This window comes from Gymnogyps californianus, chromosome 17, assembly GCF_018139145.2.
Source record: "Gymnogyps californianus isolate 813 chromosome 17, ASM1813914v2, whole genome shotgun sequence".
NCBI lineage: Eukaryota > Metazoa > Chordata > Aves > Accipitriformes > Cathartidae > Gymnogyps > Gymnogyps californianus.
Window position 1 is genome coordinate 12117778 of NC_059487.1, and position 20580 is coordinate 12138357.

Sequence of the window (20580 nt, forward strand, 5' to 3'; positions counted from 1 at the left end):
AAACCTCCAACGGGAACATGACCAGGGAGTTTGGTTTTGCTAACAGAAGAGGGGGCCAAAGCTGCAAGGACTGAGGGTGGGTTTCAGGGTTTCAGGTTAAGAAAGGAAGAGGGTGAAAATGGGAACGAGCCAGGGAAGTGAAGGAGCAGCAACCCAGTGAGGAGGTTTGCAAGCTTGTATAGCTGGGAAGCAATTGAAAATGGAGACTTACCCAGGGCAGGAGTGGGCTGGAAGGGAGAGAAGCTCCTGGCTGGAGAGGACGAGGCAGGCAGCTGGCTTTGCAAAGTGCACAGGGCAGGGGTACCGGGGGGCTGTGACCCAAGAGCCTACACTAGCTGGGATAAGGACCTACTGGCTCAGGGTGCTCCTCAGCAAAATAACCCTTTAGAAACGCATTCAGAAGCAAGATGTCAGTACTGGAAAAGCTTGTTGCGTTTTGTAGCTGCCCAACCCAGCTGGGTCCTTTTGGTTAAAAACCTGGGTCTCTGGGTGCACAGGACAAGCCTCTCCTAAACAGCATGCTGTGTGTGAGACCGGGGGGAGCCAGTCAGCCTGCCCAGGGAGGCTGGGGCCGTGCCTGCCCAGCTCTGGGGTATGGCTGCCACTGTCCTCTGGCTATGGTTTTTACATCTGCAATGGGTTGTTATTTGCAACTCAGTTGGGGAAAAAAAAAGTTCCTTGAGCTATACTTTGCCTTAATAATAATATCAATTTCTGTAATGTTACTGCACAAGGATTTGTTCATAGCTTGGGTGAAGTTGTACTTTTTTGTCTCTGTCTCGCTTCTGCTTTTGAAACCCGGGGGCATAGCACTTCCATGGCAAATTCAGGCCTTTTGCAGAGGTTTCCACTCCCTGCCTGGTTAGAAAGTAATCTCCCAGCCCTTGGGCTGAACTCTCTCTCTTGCTCAGAAAAATACTTTGCACAGCAACCACTACAGGACAGGTTTCTCATGGCAGGTTTGTCCAGGGATGCTTACATCTTCTGGTGTCCTCTGAATGCATGCTTGACTGTCATTTTGCAGCAACTCAGTGAAGACTGAAAGAATAATCTGGATTTCTTGCAAACACAGAGGCAGTTACAACACTGATAGCAATGTGGCAGCGAAGTTTCCATTTCCCTGTTTAAAGCATCTCCTCCCAGACAGGCATTTGCAGAACCACTGCTGCATTCTCATATTAATGACTTTCAGGATCATGGTTTTCAGTGATTTTCCTTCAAGCCTTTCTGAAAGCAGCTTGAAAATGGCACTTGATTGCTAATGTCAGATCATGGGAGGTGGTTAGTGTGAACCCCTGCCTGTAGCAGGCAGCTAAAAGCTAGTGGAAATTGGTAGAAATCTGTATATTATAATAAAAAATTTATAATGCATACTATGAGCACAGCTCCAAGAAAAGTCTGACCAGCTTGCTGCACGTCTGTTTTGGTGATATGTGAAATTTTGGAAAGGCACTGGTAGACATAGACGCTTTTTGTTCCTGTACAAACAAAGCGAAGGGAGTGTGTATGTGGTAGAGCTATGGAGAGAAAATACAGCCTGAAAACTCTGTGCAGACAAGACATGAGGTGATGTGACTTCCCACCGAGAAGCCAAAATCAAGAAGAATATCAGAAAAGCAACTGAAACGGAGCTATTAGGAGGAATAAATGTAGGTAATGATGTTGCCAACTGTTACAATCATTTTTTCTCTGGGTCCCACCATGGTTATTACTTTTTTCCTCAACTACAATCCATGGAGCACTGGCACTGAACTTCTGCTGTCAGTCCAAACAAACCACATTTTCTAGCTTTTAAGAGTACTGAGAAACGTTTCAAGTGTACCCAAAAGACTCATAACTGGAAGGTATATTTTCCTTTAAAGTCTCATAACTTTGGGAGGGGTTGACCCCTTATTTTTAAGTGGCTGGGATTTGCACATTTGTGATAAACTGTACTAAAATGCTGTTGTTTGCTGGTGGTGTAGTTTTTTGTTGCTGCTGCTCAGTGGTGCCTAAGTTGTTATCCTGCCTCTGAACTGGGATTCTTTGTTTCGGTAACAAGAGAATAAAGTGAGGAAACCTGTGCTTCCAAGAGAGGAAATTTTAAAACACCAAAGCGCGTCAGTATTAGATGGGAAGCGGCGTTTGTGTGGCACATGGTTTCCCTAAGCGGGAAGGTGTGGCTTCCACTGAACCGGGCACTGGGCCGTGCCCTTGGGACTTCGTTTTAGTCCTGCAGCTCTTTCTGCTGCACATGCAGTTTGTGAGTCCTGCACAGGTGCTAATGGAAATTTTTAACATCGAATTCTGAAGGCATTAGTAACAGTGATGGAATAAATCCCACATTGTTAAAATCTCCTGTATGAATAATTATTGCAGATAACACTGTGCATTTACGTCTTTGCGAGTTGTGGTGCCACTTCTAGACCAACTTCTAGAGCTGACTCTAGCATTGCCCTTGAGTTGGCTCCAGCCCCTCTCCACCCCCACACCCGAGAACCATGTCTAGAGTTGTCTGGAGTCAAACCAGGAGCCGTTTCCAGCATCATTTCTAGAGCCACCTCTAAAGCCGTGTCTAGAGTTGTTGCCAGCATCCACCTCTGTGCGCAGCTCTAAGGTCGCTTCCAGAGCAACCTTCAGACCTGCCCCTGGGTCTGGGTCTGCAGTCGCTCCCACCGCTCAGCTAAGTGTGAATTAAGGTGTTGATCACATACTGAGCCAAGCTGGAGCTGCCTCTGGAGCCCTCCCTTTGCTGTACGCCAGGCAAGGTCCTGCCCTGCGCTGGGGCTGCCTGCCAGTCCCCGACCACCTCTGCTTTCTGTGCTGCCTCCCTAATTGTACATTTTTCAAGCATGCCAAGAAGGGCATGGGGCAGCCTGCATGGGTTACTGTCTTTTTTTTTTTCTTTTTCTTGTTTGTTTCCCGTCCCTTACCCTGCTCTCCCCTGGAAGCAGCAGTCATTTCAATGTGTGCTTTGTGGAAGCAGAGCTGTCTGAGCCCTTTAAGCGGGAGATGAGCTCAGGTAGAAGGAACGCAAAGAGCTCCTTTCATCAGCCAGGGCCCCGCCAGCGGCTTCGGGGCATGTCCGGCCAGTTATAAATGGATCGTGTGTTGCTATTTTTAGCCAAGAGCGGATTGTAAATATAAAAGGGTATAAAGTGCAAAACTTAGCAACAGTGGCGTTTGTTTGCCTTTTCTCCCTCCCCCCCCCCCCCTCCCCGCCGTTGGCAGGAATGTGTTTGGAGAGGAATGAAATTAAAGCAGGAGATTTGCTGGGTGATCGCCTTTGGACTTTGCACCGCGTGCAACTTTTTTATCTTTCTCTCTCCCTCCATACAGAGCAGGGGCGGAGAAGGGGGGTACGGGCTTTTCTGATGCTGTTTAAAGAGATCCGAAAGTGCAGCCCGAAATGAAATGCAAGCGCTGGAGGGAGAAGCGGGGGGAGCGAGCGGGCTGTGCGTGCAGGCAGGACGGGGGGAGCGGGGGCCGTGGCGGGGGGAGCGGGGGCCGCGGTGGATGGGAGCCGGGGTGGGATGGGGGGAGCGGTGGGTGATGGGGACGAGCGGAGCCCTGCCTGCATGGGGACAGAGTTCAGCAAATGGAAAACACTGACATGGGTAAAAATAGTAACAGCAGGGTTAAAAATAGCATCTGGTGAAATAAATGTGCTGTAACTTCTGAAACCCTCTTGGGAACTTTTCCCTTCTGATCCGCTTCTGCCCTGCGCCCTGTTCCTTCTCCAGCAAGACATCCCAAAGCAAACCCCTCTGCAGATTGAAAATGTTAAAGCAGCACCCTGCACACTGCAGAGGATGAGCTTTGGTTACTTTTTGACGTTTTTATGGATTTTTTTGTTTGTTTGTTTGCTGAAACTTTGTGCCAGAGAGGGGGGAGAAATTCCTCTTTTGCTGAACTTCTCGCATAGTCCTGGGACAGACCAGTTAGAAGGTCCTTGGGGTTGTTTCTCACTTTTTTTTTCCTTCCTTTTCACCTTTTTGGTGTGGTTTTTGGTCTTTTTTTTTTTTTTTTTTTGATGGTGGTGTTCTTGCTTTGGTTTTTAAGACCCTCTTGTCGCTTCTAGGAGTGCAGACTTCAGTCTTGTCGTCCTGCTCCGGCCCCTCAGCCTTGGCAGCAGCAAACCCACCGGGCAGATGGATGACAAACCTCCCGCAGACGTGCAGAGCTGCGGCTCAGGGCAGCGGCCAGCCTGGGGGTGTCGGGGAGCACCGGGGCTCCCTGCAGATGAGAAGGTGCAGGCTTTTCTCCAGGGGACTGCGGGATGGCAAAGGGAGGGAGCAGTGAACCGGGCGATAGGAAAGGACGGAGAGACCTTGAGTAGCTTGTTCTGTGGAGCAAAGGGTTGGCCGGTCCCTTCTCTTAGTGGGGCTGAAGATGTTGAGGGCTCTGGATGGGACGGTGGTGCCCAGAGGGGGTCAGGGAGGAGGAGAGGCTGCTGGGGGTGGGTTGGGCAGGGGTGCAGGGGAGATACTTAGGAGGGCTTGCAGAAATCTCCTTAAGAGATCTTTTTGCAGCTCTGGCTGTAAACGTGGCTTGTTTTGGCTGGACTAGATAACTGAGGCAGAAACAATTCTGACAGACAGGCAGACCTGGGTCCTGAAGCTGCCCCAGCACAGGGTAGGGACAAACAGCAGGTCCTGTAGTTTAGAGGCAATTGCAATTTTAATCAGTTTTTTGGTTGTTTTTTTTTTTTAAACTAAGCAGCTGAAACTTTCCACCTGGCTCTTTTATCACCCAGGTTAAAGGCACAGGGTGCTTCAGCAGTGCATTTTGTAACGTCTCCTCTCTGGTTAGTTATCTTTACTGGTTTTGGGTGGAGGAAGTGTGCTGGCAGGCTGGACCCGGCACAGCCCCGCGCACTGCGCCCAGCCTCCTCTGCGCCCTGGGCAGAGCTGCGCAGAATAACCTGACCTGCCCAGGGAACCCCTGTGTTTGTATGCTCCTCGGCTAATAAACACGAAAAACAAACATGATAAATGAGATTACGTGAGTTTCTGTATTGAGACATTACTGATGCATCTGGAAATCATTGGTTTTAAAATGCAGGTTGATGCCTCTCCCTTTTCTCAGGTCCGGTGTTAGCCTCCCAGGTGGCTGCAAGTGCTTCTGCCGTGGCTGGAGGTGAAGGGGGAGGGCGTTTGGTCTGGCAAAGTGAGAAAGGAGGCGAATGTCCTTAATTGTATTTAGCAAGCTAAGCCCTGAGCATTTAATTACTTTTTTTTTTTTTTAAGGATTGGACATTCCACAGCTTGTTTCTCTAGATCATTTTAAATTAGTTTTGATGTTTAAATACATTTCATATGAAGCCTGTCTAAATCCTTTAACCAGTATATTTTTGAAAGCACAAATATGCTTTCATTTGATAGAGTAGCTAAAAAAAATACTTTTTGTATTTCAGCAAAGCTGTTTTGTTTTTCAATTAAGTTGTTCAAGTCCTTCTAATTTGATCATTTCATATTTGAATCAGCACATAAAAACGATGCAGAAACTCCTGTTATGAATCTAAACTGAACATTCATTTTCTTATCAAAATATTATTATAGAAAAATATTAGTCATTCTTCTTGGCATAGTAAGCAAAGAAACATGTGGATGTGTTAATTTATTCCAGACCCAGCAAAGAGGGATAGTTTATATAAGTAAAATAAATAATTCTTGACTATTTAATAATTGGATCACTTTAACAATAGTTGACTAATAGTCAGATGTCTGAAATACATCTTGCCCGTTTCTATTCTTTAGGGAATTTAACACTTAAAGAGTGTTTTTTCCAGGAATTGTCATTTTTAAATTGCTACCTTTTTACATACTTAATATTTGTTGCCCTCCATAATTTATTAAGTCAGAACTAGGAGAAAACAGCTCAATGTAGTTGAAATTAATCCCTTGGGAGTCTGCAAAGAAATTAAACTGAGATGATAAATCTTGTGAAGGAGTTTAAGATGAGTATACACAGGATACAGTTATTTTAAAAAGTGTATTATTTTACTGTCTAGTATAGGTAAAAAAGGTTTTGATTCTCAGAAACAGTGATGCATTGGTTTGTCATTATTGGTTTTGATTGTGTTAATGGATTGTTGAATTATGTATGTCTAATTCCAAATTGTATTGGTGGTACAGGAGTGAAAGTAAAAAATGTGAAAAAATTTTCTCACTACTGTAATATAAATGTGTCTACCTATAGCATATGAAATTCCTGTGTTTCCACATATGGCACTGCTAACTTGTTAGTTGTTAAATTGTTAGCATTGCCTTTCAAGTTATTTTGCTCCTGTTCATAACTGCTTTAACATTTTGTTATGTTTTCCCAACTTTGAGAACGCAGGTGGCATGTCACTTCATGTTGGTAATTGATAACAGCTAGCTAAGATTAACTCCTAGGATTATGTTGGTTTAGATAACAGAATTCCACAATTGTATTTTTTCATTTGCCTGAGCTTTAAAGAAATCAATCCTGTGATTGTTACTTGTAAGTAATAAAATTTAACCCCCCCTCCTGCCAATGGTATGATGGTGAGGATATTGTTCATAGAGTGCAAACATACACAGTAAGTACTTAAACGCTCATGTGTATTTTTACTACCCTCTAAAATAATAAAAAAATATATAAGTATCAGAATCCAGATTGCATTAATAACTTACTGTTTTGTTTGAAAGGGATAACTTACAGTTTATCTGACATTTTAATAATGTATTTGTTTTATATAGAGAATATATTAGAGTTTTGAGAAGATGTAAAATATTAGTAATTTTTTGACAATGTAAAGATAGAATATATCTGGAAAGTCACAGCTGAGGTCTTGCAGTCCTTGTTTGTTCAGAACAATTTTTACAGAAGCAGAATTTTTGGATGCATGGTAGGGAATTCAATACTGTTCTCTAGAAACTTAACAGAAGAATTACATTTTGTTAGAAAAAATTAAGACCGTAATTGCAAAGCCAAAAAATCTCTAAAAAGAAGCTAATTACCATTTTTCCTGGTAAACTTTTCCTATTGCGTGTTATCACAGTGAGGACATATGCGGGGGGGGGGGGGGGGGGGGGGGGGGGGGGGGGGGGGATGTTGAATCAACCTTTTTGATACTTGCGTTTTTCCGTGGAACCTGCTCTTCCTCCCCTTGCATTGAAGGCATTGAGTTCAAGATGGCATAAATAAAGTTTGTTAATTTAAATGATTGGATAATATGTTTCTTCCTCATAGTTACAAATTTATACATAGATGAATAAGATGGATATAATTAATGTTTTTCATAATTTTGATGTAGTTTTAAAAATGCATTTAGAGTTGGTCCAATTTTTCATGTAAATAGTATTACATGATTATCAGATTAGTATACTTAATTTTGTCAGCGTTACTACAAACTCAGTGCTAAAAGGCATGGAGATGCATGAAACTGCTTTACATGTATTTGAAGATTATTCTGTACATTCATACTGGCTCAGTGCTAAGGAGTCAGCTTTGTCCTAAATGTGAACTGTAACTGTAGCATTAAACATGCAATTGCAACATCTATATTTAAAGGAAAGTAGGAAATTTGATAGCAGGAACCATGATTAGAAATTTAGAAATCTTAAATGATGGAGAAAGTAATACCGAATAATTTGGGTTTTAACTCTAAAAATAAAATTCCTAAATCTTGGTGAAAATAGATTTTTAGCATTTTTCTAGATACTAAAAAATGAGCACAAGGAAAACTAATATTCTGAGAAGCTGTAGCATGGCATTTCTAAATAAAAGAAGGAATGCAATTATAGAGATACTAATTATGACAGTTGTTATTGATCTCTAGTATTTTTCCCCCCCAGGGAAAGTTAGTTAATTAAAACAAGGAAAATGCTGAGGGTCTTTGGTGACAGAACAGGAACCCAACTTACTCTTGACACAATTCAAATAGTAAAACCCACCAAACAGTGTCTCAAACCAGAAGACTCGCAGCTCGCTGGAACGGCCTCTGCCAGAGCTTGCTGGAGATCTGCTCGGACTTCCCAACTTCTACACTTCTCTTTCCTGTGTGCAATAGCAGGAGCAGACATTTAAATTACTTCTTATTAAAAGGGAGCACATTAACATCAGGAGACCACACTGAATGAGGAAATGTATGACTAGCTTAGCGATGATTTTGATTATCTATAACTATTTGGCAATACTAGACCTGCTAAACTCTAGTCCTCTAGTCCCTTTCTATTTATTTGAATGTATTTTTAATCATATTTTCTGGAGTGAGAGATGTAGGGAAAAGGAAGCTTGGCAAAAAAACTCAGAGTATTGACTTGCTGTTTGCATATTTGGGAAGGATTCCCTCTGAAATATTCCTAAGGCTTTAGAAAACTGGAAAGGAAAAAGAAACTTATTACAGTAAAACCACTGATGAAATTAACATTTCCTAAAGTGATGCAAGGCTTTCAGTTACCTAAATAGTTTGTTTCCATGTTAATAACAAAACTGAGAGAGATTACCAACCTACGATTTTAATTTCTTCTGTCAGATTGTGCAGGTTCTGTTACTATACAGAGATACCAGTTTTAATTGTTGAAGTCTTTACTCTTGCTCACTACCTCTGCAGCTTAACTCCTGCCACACAGCTGATGTGGTCGGTGGAGAGCTGCCGGTGGGTCTCCTGCCCGCAGGGCAGGTCTGAAACCTGCAGAATATAAAATGTGTGTCAGGAAGCTCAAAAGTCACATGTGATTGATTTGCTTCATTTTAACAACTGTGGGGAAAAAAAAAAATGTAGTCATGATTATGTAGTGATTAATAGTGCTTACCCAGAATTTCTCCCCCCTTCCCCCCCGCAATCCCTCGCAGTCATAAGTACGTACCCAGGTATCTAGCACATACCACTGGTATCTTATAAAATCACCTCTCAAAGATCTCTCCCTTAGGCAGCATATAGCTGCCAAAACAGACTCCTGACGAGTATCAAAGGGCATCCCCTGCAAAGAAATGAGGTTTCTCCCAGCAGTTTTGACAGAGCAGCTGTCTGGCATAACCAGAGCTGCAGCTGGATAGTCACAGCCCGGCTCATCCTGCTTTTTTTGTAAGGAGTTTATAAATACATACTGCTGCTCGTATAGTTACCCGGAGTTAGGATTTTGTGAGCAGATAGGCTGTTTGATTGAGTCAAAAGTACTAAATGCAACGTGCGTTACCAAACCCGCGGAAGAAACTGTTCCCAGTGAGAAGTCTCCAGCTGCTGGCAGTGGCCCTGGCTGCTCCGCCACGGTCGCTGGCACTGGTTTCTCTGCGCTTTCTATACATTGAAAACAATGGAATATTCCCAAAAAACACTGACAGCTGCCGCCAGCGGTTCAGACGGAGCCCCTGCGTGGTCCTTCGCCCTCCGTCGGGGGCTCCGCAGCCACGAGGTCTGCACCAACGTGCTTGCTCAAATGCTTTCACGCAGCCTGAGGGAGACGTCTGGTAGCACTGATCTTACAAACAGCCACTCTCAGGGTTTCATGCATCAAGCACGAGCATTAAAACTTGTCCCAAGAGGGTGCCTCAACCTGACACAGGGGTCTCAAGCGGAGGTCCTGAGCCCGACAGGCCCTGGGAAGCCTCTGAACGGAGTAAAGCCCAAGCCCAGAGGAGGATGCAGATGCTTAGACCTCAGTGTCAGCCCTGCTTTAGGTACAGAAGTAATGAATGTACAAATGCAACTTTAGATAGAAGGATTGGAAAAACGTACTAGCTTTATTGTTACGGGTTCAGTCAAGCTGGCAAGTGAGCCTAGGACAGAAATAATGTGGCTACAGGCTTCTTGCAAAGTGGTGTCACCCCAGACCACTCAAGGGAGCACCCAAACTTTCTACTGAGCACAGACAAAGCAGCAGGCAGGGTTTGTAAGGCTCCAGTTCCTCTTCTGCACGCCGCCCGGGGCGCGGTTTGATGCTGATACAATAGTGGCAGGTCAGCTTTCCTATATATGGGAAAACCTTGCTCTAATTTTTAAAGCTATGTATTGTGGCAGTGCTGATTATGGGAATTTTATAAGCAAAGCTGAATGCTTGTTATGTTCATTTGTATGCCAGTATCTGGAATGCTGTCGTCGCAGTTGCCACTGCAAGGTACACTTGCAGCCATTATGCAGGCAGGTTCCCAGTGTTTTCCCACCTATTTAGGATTTTCTAATAGAAGTGTGAACCAGGGATACGGCACGGGGGAAGGCACGATGCTGAGATGCTCTAGAAAAGCAAATGACCAGAGGGTCCCATGCACAGGACATTTTGCATTGGTAGTTTGGTGAGATAGGCAGTGAGGATAAGAATGAGCGTTACAGCAGTAAATGTGCTGGTTCAGAGGCATTATTTATTAATAAGTATTATTTTGGTATTATTTGGATTTACACTGAACTCATCCCTATACTAATCTGAATGCTTTACTCTTCTCCAAGCTGTTGCAGGTTGCCCATACAGCCGGTAGACAACCAGCCTGTCATTTCTGTAATTCTCGTAATCTAATTACTGCCTGCCAGAGCAGCGAGTAACTTCTGCTAAAAATCCATGATGTACTTACTGCCTCGATGCAGATGTCTGATCTGCAGTAAGGATCAGCCAAAAATGTCCTGAGGGCTTCTGGGTGTATCAGGAGGCTGAGGTGCCTCTGGGACTGTGACCATGGTTGAATTTTTCTCTTGGTTGGTGTTCCCCTGTGTGTGTGTGTGACTCTTAACTACAGCAATTAAAAGGCTGAGGAAAATGGGAAGGAAACAACCATGTCTGCCTCTAGGACAGGGTAGCTGCTTTGCCCGTGGGCAAACAGTTGTATGAACAAGGCTCCTGCCCTGGCAGCCCAGGCTGGGCAGACCTCCCCTCCAGGCACTGCTTCGCATTTTGGGTGCTCTAAATCCACTCATTTGGGTTTTTTGTTTGTTTGCTTTTAAGGAAAAAATAGAACATTAATTATTATTTGTAAAGGGCTAGATTCTCACTACAGAACAGCCCAAGTAAAGTTAAATCATACAGTAGTTACTTTGCTGCTATTGCCCTGCTGACCACTATTTTTGAGCCAGCAAGTGTTCAAAAGTGCCTGCTGGTGCTGTTTGTGGCTCCCCTGATGTTTATCCACTGATTTGGGGTGGCAATGAAAACTTCCCTTTGATGCAAGCCTGACTAGTCCGGCAACAGAAGTGCCAGCATGAGCAGGATGTGAATCTAGAATTCTTTTTTATGAACGTGTTTAAAACCAGCCATTTTGCAGCCCTTCCAAAGAGAAACCAGAAATGAAAGCCACCCTGGCAATTCCTTGCGTGGTCCAGGTCACTGCTGGTTATTCCCACCACGTGCCCTGTTTTAGGGGCAGCACCTGTGAGAATGTGCCATTTTCTCAGTAGCTGGAGAGGAAAACATTACAGGTACTTGCTGGCTGGAAAAGAAAGATGCAGCAAGCAGCAGCTAGTTGCAAAATAGCTGCTTTAAAGCAGAAGCTGCCTGGCTCTGCCAAAGCTGAAGGGCCAGCCCCAGAATGGAATGCTTATAAAAATAAGATGGTAACCATGCAGCAGAGAAGGAGTAGAGACCAGGAAGTTTCAGTGTTACATACAACATGATACTCTGCTTGGAAAAATATTGTCACAATTATAGAGATATGGGCATGGATCCATAGTTGAAAGGCATAACCCAGTACCTATCATTAGGGTGATTTTAATCTCTCATTTCCAATTTTGTCTGTGGAAGAAACTCTTTTTGGCTTGAAAATTCTGATGTGAAACGTTGCGCCAAAGGAGATGTGTCTCGTCTGGGGAAAAGTTTGAAGTAATTGGTTAAGGCTGGTTTTGAATTATAGAGGGGGAGAAATTTGTCTTATACCATTTCAAAACATAACAGTATATTGATTTATTTAAAAATTTACAGGATGATTGATTTATTTTAGTTTAACCATGTTGATATTTATTTGATGGTTTGGATTTTCAACAAAATGAAAGAAAGTGGCCCTTTCATGCAACCTGATGGGGAAATAAAAACAAGACAGTGACCTTTGAAAACATGAATGCTGCAGCTCCTCAGTCATCCTGAATAACAGTGGGATATCTTGATTATCAATACTTGAGAAATCTTGCAGTCTGTACAAAGAAGGTTTTTCTCCTTTTTATTTTTTTTTTAATAGCAGAACCTGATTTCTGTCATCTTGGTTTAAAAGACAGGCTATTCCTTGAGCTCTAATTACATCCAGAGAGACAAGTTTCTGCTGGGACAGGGGCTGTAGATATGCAAGAACTAGTGTAAACTCTCTGACTTCATTCTCCTTCAGGAGTCACAGAGATGCTTCAATAAGCCAATGTGGGGCACCAGAGAAGGGACAAATCTGATCAGAGAAGGAGTGCTGGGCTCACACTTCTCCTGTTTGTGCTGTCAACTGGGAAGATGCTAAGTTCTAGCACTCCTCCAGGTTTAAAAATTATTTAAGAACATGTAGTCAAAGTGCTAGAGAGAAGGTGTACCAAAATTTCTGCTAGCCCAAAATCTTACAAATTTGGAAAAAAATGCTAAAGCACTATTTAAGTACTCTCTGCCTTGCTGTCTTGCTCTCTCTTCTCCCCCCCCCCCGCCCCGAGCATCAGAATGACAACACAGACGCTGAATGTTCATCTTTAGCCATTAAAGGCTACTTCAGCAGAAAATCACTTTCTGGCTTTATAACGAAGATGTCACTGCTGAAAAGTGAGTTGGTGTGCCTTCCTTTGAGCTGTCGGTTTACAGGCAAGCTGCACCTTCTTGTGGTGTCCTGGCAAGAAATTAATAGATTACAGACACTTAACCACTCTTCTTCTTGTTACAAATATGTAACAGCCTTTGCAATCCGAGAAATGTGTTCACATAATAACTTAGTCTATAGAATATTATTCCAACAATTAATTTACTTTCCTTGCTTTTTTGCTCTTATCTTACCACAGTAGGGACAGAGTGGTTCATCTCTTGGGTATTTAGTTGCAGGGCAGACAGTTTGTGTGTAGGTGGGGGGTATTGCACGTGAGTTTTCCCACATTTTACGCATTGTCTTGAATTTTCAACCCTCTTAGCCTGGTCTTCAATGGAGCATGTGCACCCAAACTGAAACAACCCTGCATGTCAGGCCCTATCAGTGTCTGTAAAAAATGCTCTTCCAGCTCTGCATGGGGTACTGTGTCTGTTATGCTGGAGGTTTTGCAAATCCTACCAGGGCTAGAAAGGACTGAGAGGAGACCCAGCCCTTGACTGCACTATTTGTGTCCAACCCTCCTCTTTTGCAGCCGCGACGTTTGATACACGTACTGGTTTATATCACAGCCCCAGACCCTGCTCTGGTTCTGTTGCAAAAATTTTCCACTCCTGCTGTCCTCTATCTTTAATAGATAATGCTTTGAAAGCATTTTATTTATTAGCAAGACCTTGGCTGACATGATTCACCTCAGCAAGCAGTGAACATATATATATATATATATATATATGTCACCTTTACGAGGTCTACCAAGACACTCTCTGGGCACTCAAAGGTGGTGCTTCTGTCAAAGATGTTGGTGTTTACTTTACGAGCAAGGCAAAACTCTTTAGAACCAGGAAAAACTAGGTCTAACAAAAATAGTTTAAGTAAACAAAGATGTTTCTCTTTTGAGAGGAGGTAGATGTGCCTGTGTAAAGACATGATCCCTATGGAGTCTGCCCCACCACAGAGTATAAATAAAAAAAAATCCACAGTGGAAAATAAAAAAAATCAGGAGCTTTGTTGCTCTTCCTTTTCAAGCGTCTTGTCATTAGGACACGGTTGGTTGGTGTATGCCGGCTGCTGCCTGACAATGTTTCCCCAATAGCATTTTCCTTACTACATGTCTTGAAGGACAACAGCAGATTCCTCCTCTACACGCGTGGCCAAAGAATTTCAGTTTTCCACCAAAATTAAGTGGGGGCATGTATAACTCCATTACATGAGCAGGAGTGGGTCATGTGTAGCAACGTTGTGAGTGTCCCCCTCCCCATCACCCTAGTCTCGGTAAATCTCTGCCTGGACTGAACCAACGGGATATGTCAACCATTTTTCGTAGATGTAGTTGAAGGCAAGTGACCTTTGTTATTTAGCAGCTTTATTGTCCTCTACTCCACCTCGGATATCACCTGTATTTCCAGGAAATACATGAAAACATTTTGAAGCACGCAGGACAGAGGTCATCTTTGAGAGGCATTCTACAAAGTTTCTTTCCTTGGGAAAGGATTTGTTTCTTGTTAGGAAGCTTGTAGCTCTATTTAAACTTTTTTTGCAGTCCATAAAAAGAGAAGGAAGATGCTGTAGCCTAACTGCGTAGCCTGTTTTGTATTGCTTGAAAACAAATTGTTTCCCTTGACCTTGGTGGGAGTTTGGATGAAGTCGCAGCAAAGGAATATAGCTTAAAATATAGGGTAGAGGATGATGTCTGCCCCCTTTAAAATCTATGATAACCCATAAGCTTAAGTAACTTCATAAGAAGTATTTCAGAAGGAGTCTGAACAGTGGAGAGGACTGGTATTTTAATTGTAATAGATTATGATCGTTTGTCTAGGCAGAAAATTTAATTCATTTCTGCATCAAGCTGTATTTTTGGCTTATAAGACTTAATGCCTTTAAAAAACACCAGTCTTGATTTAAAGTCTTTAAGATGTAATATAAATACTTTGAAATGCAGACAGCAACATTATGTTATTTTAAAAAAGTACCAGAAAAATGTAATATCTGTGATACTATCAGCATGCCAGATATCATACCACCTGAAACTTCTTGGGAGGTTTTCTTACAGCCCTGTTAGCTCAGACCCTGTGTGGATCAACTTTTGCACATTTTTCAAGTCAGCAAGACTGCAAACAGGGATTTAGAGACTGTAAAGTAGTAAAATTGCAAAGGGAGAGACACTGGAGTTGGAGAAAAGGGACTCTGATATTTAGTTTCTTTTTCTTGGCATTATTTAGACTCCCAAATGACAACGTTTCTAGTTTTCTAGCACAAAGGAGGCCTCATGCTGTTCAGGATCTGCTGTAAAGTTCTAGTACAGATCATTCTGTATCCCAAACAATTTATCTAGTTCAATGATATTTTTATTTCACAGCTACAGTTTGTAGACCCTAGTCTAATAGATGGTATTTTTGGAAACCTCCCGTTTATCTAACAATAAAAGCCAGGATGGAATTATCAGCTTCCATTTAGATTTTCCGGAATTCTCTCCCATTAAATCAATAACATTGTTTTTTTAAATTAAACTTTCTTTTGCTTTTAAGGAGAAAGACTAAAAAGGAAAAATTAAAATACTATTTAAAACAAATACTGAGGCATAAAAAAGAAAAATGGCATTAATTTTAAATAAGTTAAATAATCTGGGTGGGTTTTGTTACAACATTTACATCATTATAAAATGTCATTTTAATCACAGGAATGTAACTGATTTACAACATATACTGTGAATGCTAGAGGTAAATGTGAGCAGGCCATTGTAACTTTTAGTTTGTGCACATCAGTCTCACGTCTTAAATCCGAGCTGTTGGGAGAGAGATTGGGAGACCGGAGAGAGAGAATCAGATCAAAAAACTTTTTGACAAATTGACTTCCAGAAAATAACAGTATGCTACCTCCTGTTTTTTTACTAGACCCAGCTACCTGAAAGGAGCTTTATGCACATAATCAGTTGCAGTAGCACTTTCATTTCTGTCACAGAGGTCTAAATAAATGAATTGGCCATCTGCAATTAATTCGCATTGTACAAATAGTTTGAAGACTGAGTCGTCTGTCTTCCGAACAGAACAATCTATTTTTAGCTTTTCAAGCAAGCCTGTTTTGTGTTCTTTGTAGAGTCAGCGACATTCTTTCAATTTTTCAGCTTAATTAACACAAAAGAAATTGTAATCTGAGAAGGCAGCAGAAACAAGAACCCCCTGAAAACCATGAATTTGCAAGAAAGCAGAAGATGGCAGCTTTGCAAAAGATAGCTGGCAAAAAGAAAGAAAAAGTTCAGAGTAGTTTGTGGGATTTTGGCTGGATACTATATAGGCTAAATTTATACATACAGTTTGTTGATTTACAGTGAATGCTCACAGGTCTTGCAACTAATTTTGGATTCTTCTGAAAATGATGAGGGCTACAGAAAGAACATTTTCACATGAGCTAATAACTACAACAGAAGAATACTTGTGAATAAAGCAGATTTCTGTAGAATTATGTACACACGTCTGGCCTGGGTGTGAACGTTGGTGCATGCTCCCTGGATGGTTGAGGGAACACCGAATCCCCTCCGGATAGACTCTGTGTGCTTGCAGTTGTGGGTAAATCCTTATTTCAAGCTCAGATATATTCACATATATGTAATTTTTATTAGAATCATGCCCTGACAAATGCAAAACTATCCATGCATCACAAGATGTATTCTGCACTACATTAGTTAAAAGATTTGTAGCGATCGTTTGACAAAAGGAAGGCACAGCTTACTGCTCGGAGGGATTTGAGTTAAAATGTTAGTTCTAGGTACAAAAAAAGGAAGTGAAAAGCTGAATAAACACAGAATACCAACTGCAATCAGTGAATGTTCAGAAATAGTACTTTGAAATAACGACAACATTTCTGTGCCTGCTGGCAGGTGCTTTTCTGTTTAAAGATATTAAATATACAGCATTAGCATTTGCTGTGCATTAATATTATGCATGCGTAGCATGTAAGCTTCCCAATTAAATATCATCCCAAGTATTCGTTTGTGGGTGCTTGTTTGAAATACTCAAACAGAAGGAGGAACGGTCATAAACACTCAGCCTCCCCTCTTTGAATCCAGGCACAGAGCTCGAAAGCCTGAAGTACAACTCCAAAAAGCATGCCAGAGACGCCAGCAGCCCCGCTGAGCTGGTGGCCACTGCAGCACAGGGAGTGGGAACACGTATTCCTGCAACAACCGATGCTACTATAGCCTGATATTTCTGAGTCACGTGCACCGTCTTTGAAAAATAAAATGTAGATTCTAAGTTGTATAATGTGGAGTATTTAGAGGTATTTAGTTGCCTAAAAATACAGCAAAGTTCCTAATGGGATTCTTTTGCAAATACTGTGGTAGGTATGGAAAATAGATCCAGCTGGAAGCCCTTTTGGAGATCTACCTGCATCTTTAGATACAAAGGTACCTTTTGAAATCTGGTCTCCAGGTGCTTTTGAAACGTATTCCTCAACCGATTTCACCAACCCAGCCATCCTGAGTGTCAACTTAATCTGGTTCCTTCCCGATACTTGTGTATGAAGAAGTCGTATCACACATTACAGAAAAAATGTGCAGAAAAAGGGTTTAACAAGCTGAATTTAGTTCCCAGAACTGTAAGGACCTTCAAGTGTATCAAATTAAAGTAGCAGCTGTGACTGACTTCTGATTAAAATACAATTCTTCAGTTTGTTGCAGAAATGGGCTCCTGCAGGATGCCACCGACTTCTCTAGCTCTAATCAGTTTTGCAATAACAGAGCCTCACCTCTTAAAATAAGCGCTGGGGGAGATTCTTTTCACTGCCAAGGGCTTATAAGACTGTATCCTCTTTTTCCTTCACTGTAGAAACAGGCTCTATTTTCCTTCTGTAAATGAAAAGCGCAGCTGAGCAGTTAGGGGGGAGGAGGAGGAACATCAATGTTCTTACTAAGAAACAATAAGAAAGTTATAAAGCTGTTGCAAAGCCCCTGTGAAGGATTAAGAAGGTGTGTAACTGGTGTGTGCACTCAACTGGCAACGACGCTGAAAATAAAAGGGAATCACGAGCAGTGGTGGGACTTGGTTTGCTCACCTAGAAACTCAGGAAACCTGAGTACGGTAACCCATAACAGTTTTTTTAAAAGTTATATCTCACTTGTTTTAGATTCAAGGTCTTCACAGTGCCAGATTTGATATGCAATTCTAACTCCAGGTAGTATGAAAGCTGCTGATCAACGCTGAAAGTTGGTGATGAATATTAAATACTACAAAGAAATCAGTTTGCATGTTTTTGCATGAATTTGCACTGTGAATTTGCCCCACACAGTGCTAGAGGAGGTAGAGGAAAATGAATGTTAGTATCATCTTTTTCAGTATCTAAAAGCAGGCAGTAGAGAGTAACAGGCACAACTAATCAATGAACTGGGATTTAATTATTACTTGAATTTTACTTGCAGAAGTTTTCCATTCTGGGCAATATGCAGGCATGCCTTTTGTGTCTAAGGGCTAAATATACTCGTAGTACTAATATCTAAGTGTTCACTGCTTTGATTTTTATAAGGATTTGTGGGTATTCATTAAACAATTTCAGTGCATTAAAAACAACAAGATAGATTTCTGTGATCTCCATACTCTTAAAGTTAAATTTTTGGATCTTTGTTTAAGGAAAAGTAGATTTAATCCTTAAAGTATAGTTAAATACAGTAACAAAACAGGAAATATGTCCTAAAGTATGTTTGTTTTAAGCCCCGTAAGAAAGTCTATTTAAGGATTCTTCTGTAAGGATGTAAATTCTGAAATACCTATTTAGTGTAACAGTTCTAAAATATGTGAGGTAGTCAATCATACCTTTGGCTTTTATACTCAGCCAGGTTACTTGCCAATATAAACAAAGACTTAAAGGCTTATTTTTCAGACGTTTCAGACAGAATCCAGTGTAAACCTTTCACTTAATCCATAATGTCCTAAATATTAATTAAGTATTTCTGAAAGTAATCAACCAAAATTGTCATTTCTAAAGACAGCATGAAGGTACCTTCCACCTCATCCATTTTATTCTCACATGCTCGTCTCTTAAAAGAAATAAAATACTTCCTTTTTTTAAAATGCAAGGCATAATCTGTTGATCATTTCTTTAAAAGGTCTGTACCCAATATGTTCTCTGTTGACTCGTAAGTCAAGTCTGTAGACCACTGCATTGTTAAATAACAGTAAATATTCTTTGCTGCTGAATCACCCATGGGAAGGATAGATGTAGCACCTGGACTGTGGGCACCGAGCGCTCCAGCAAGTAGAGAGACAAAGTACTCCAGGCCCTTAAGGATTCAAGAGAATTGTTCAGGTAATTGGCTGTCCACAGCCCTTCTCCATACTCTTAGCCCTGAAAATATACTCCTCAACAGAAGACATATCCTTAAACCTCTGTCATCAGCTGAAAACTAACCTTCTTGCATAAGGAGTTCTGCAACAGGCTTCTTCCCAGATACAGCAGGTTCAGTAGCAGTGTCAAGGACCATCTAACAGGCAAATTGCAACTAATCTTTAGAAGTTGGCTGGCCCATGTTCCATGAGGAATGGCCAGAAATCAAAGCTGGACAGTGTTGTTCAGCTGTCCCATCCATTTGTGTTCTTTACTCCCTACCGGTGGTCTTCCCTACACCTCTTCAGGGACTGTGGCATGAGTCCCTTACCTCTTTGCTTTACATGCAAGCCACACAAGAGGTCCCTCAAGAATATTGAGAAGAGGTTTCACTGCTTGGCATTTTTGGGTTTTGTTTCATTTTCTTCACAAACGTTACCTCGTTATAGCATTGCATGTAAATATGAAGGCAGTCTTCGTGTACCATATGCATGATGAATCAGATATACCTTCAGGATGGGTTTAACATAATGCATCCATTTGGCATAGATAGCCTTCTCATCTAGGAGGCTAGACAAGCAGACCAATGGTATTTGTGCATATAGTTTGTTCTGCACGTCCACAGCGGCCCTTTGGTCAGATCATATCTGAAAAAACCACAAATGTATGGTATCGTTTGTTCAGTTGATGCTCCTCACTGTACTGAGAGGATACTACTTGCTGGTCTCCATCAGTGTGAGCCACATCAAAACACAGATTAAGTACTCCAGCAGTCTAGCTCTACAGCAGTAAGTAGCTGTGGTGCTTCACTGTTTGATCTGTAGACGGTGCTGACTCCAAGGCTCATTCTCTGTTCCATGCTTCATAGTCCTCGATAGGAGCTTCTAATTGTAATTTAAAGTTATCTTCATTTTCATCTGTCTTGCAAAAAGCAGGGGGAAGCATCCATGTTCATGAAAAGGAATCACAGAAGGGTCACCAGGTCTTTTCCTGTTCCTTCTCCTCTCCCCACTTTATGGATGCTTACTGCCAGTGTAAAAGACGAAGATGCTTTTTCCACGACAAATAAGGAGTAAGGGGCCATGTCAAGCAAAAGCCGTGGGTCTAACTAAGCATAGCACAAATCCCTGGGTCAGAACTTTGAACTCAGCCTCCTGTTCTCTTATCAAGGACTTGTCTGGTCTAATAATCAAAACTGAAAGGGCCTGGCCTTTTAAGGGAGGGAGGAACCTAAGTATTTGTGGCTTACACTGATTTTGATGGGAGTTGTGGCTGCTTGGCTGTTCTAAAGTATTTTATCCTAGCTGCCATAGTTGCTTCATGAGGCTCCCTCATTTCACACTGGGCAGTCCCAGGAGAGCAAGACAAAATGTCCATAATTGATGGAGTTCTGGATAAGTGATATGCTAGTTGAAGATCTATATGTTTAGGACCTTAATATTCTGAGTATGCATTTTCATAAGTGTAAAAGAGTAACTTTTCGCATAAGTAATAGACCTTTCTGCCAAGAAGAAATGGCAGTTTCCTCACAATATATTGCTATGTTGCTGCAAAGCCCATCAGACAGTAGAGGGA

At 41.9% G+C, this 20580-nt stretch overlaps 1 protein-coding gene across 1 annotated transcript in view; it reads left to right on the forward strand.

Annotated features, from left to right (window-relative positions):
• The window catches only part of GNAS (GNAS complex locus), a 159627-nt gene that overhangs the window by 25167 nt on the left and 113880 nt on the right, over positions 1-20580 (forward strand). The gene's annotated exons all lie outside the window — the stretch shown is intronic.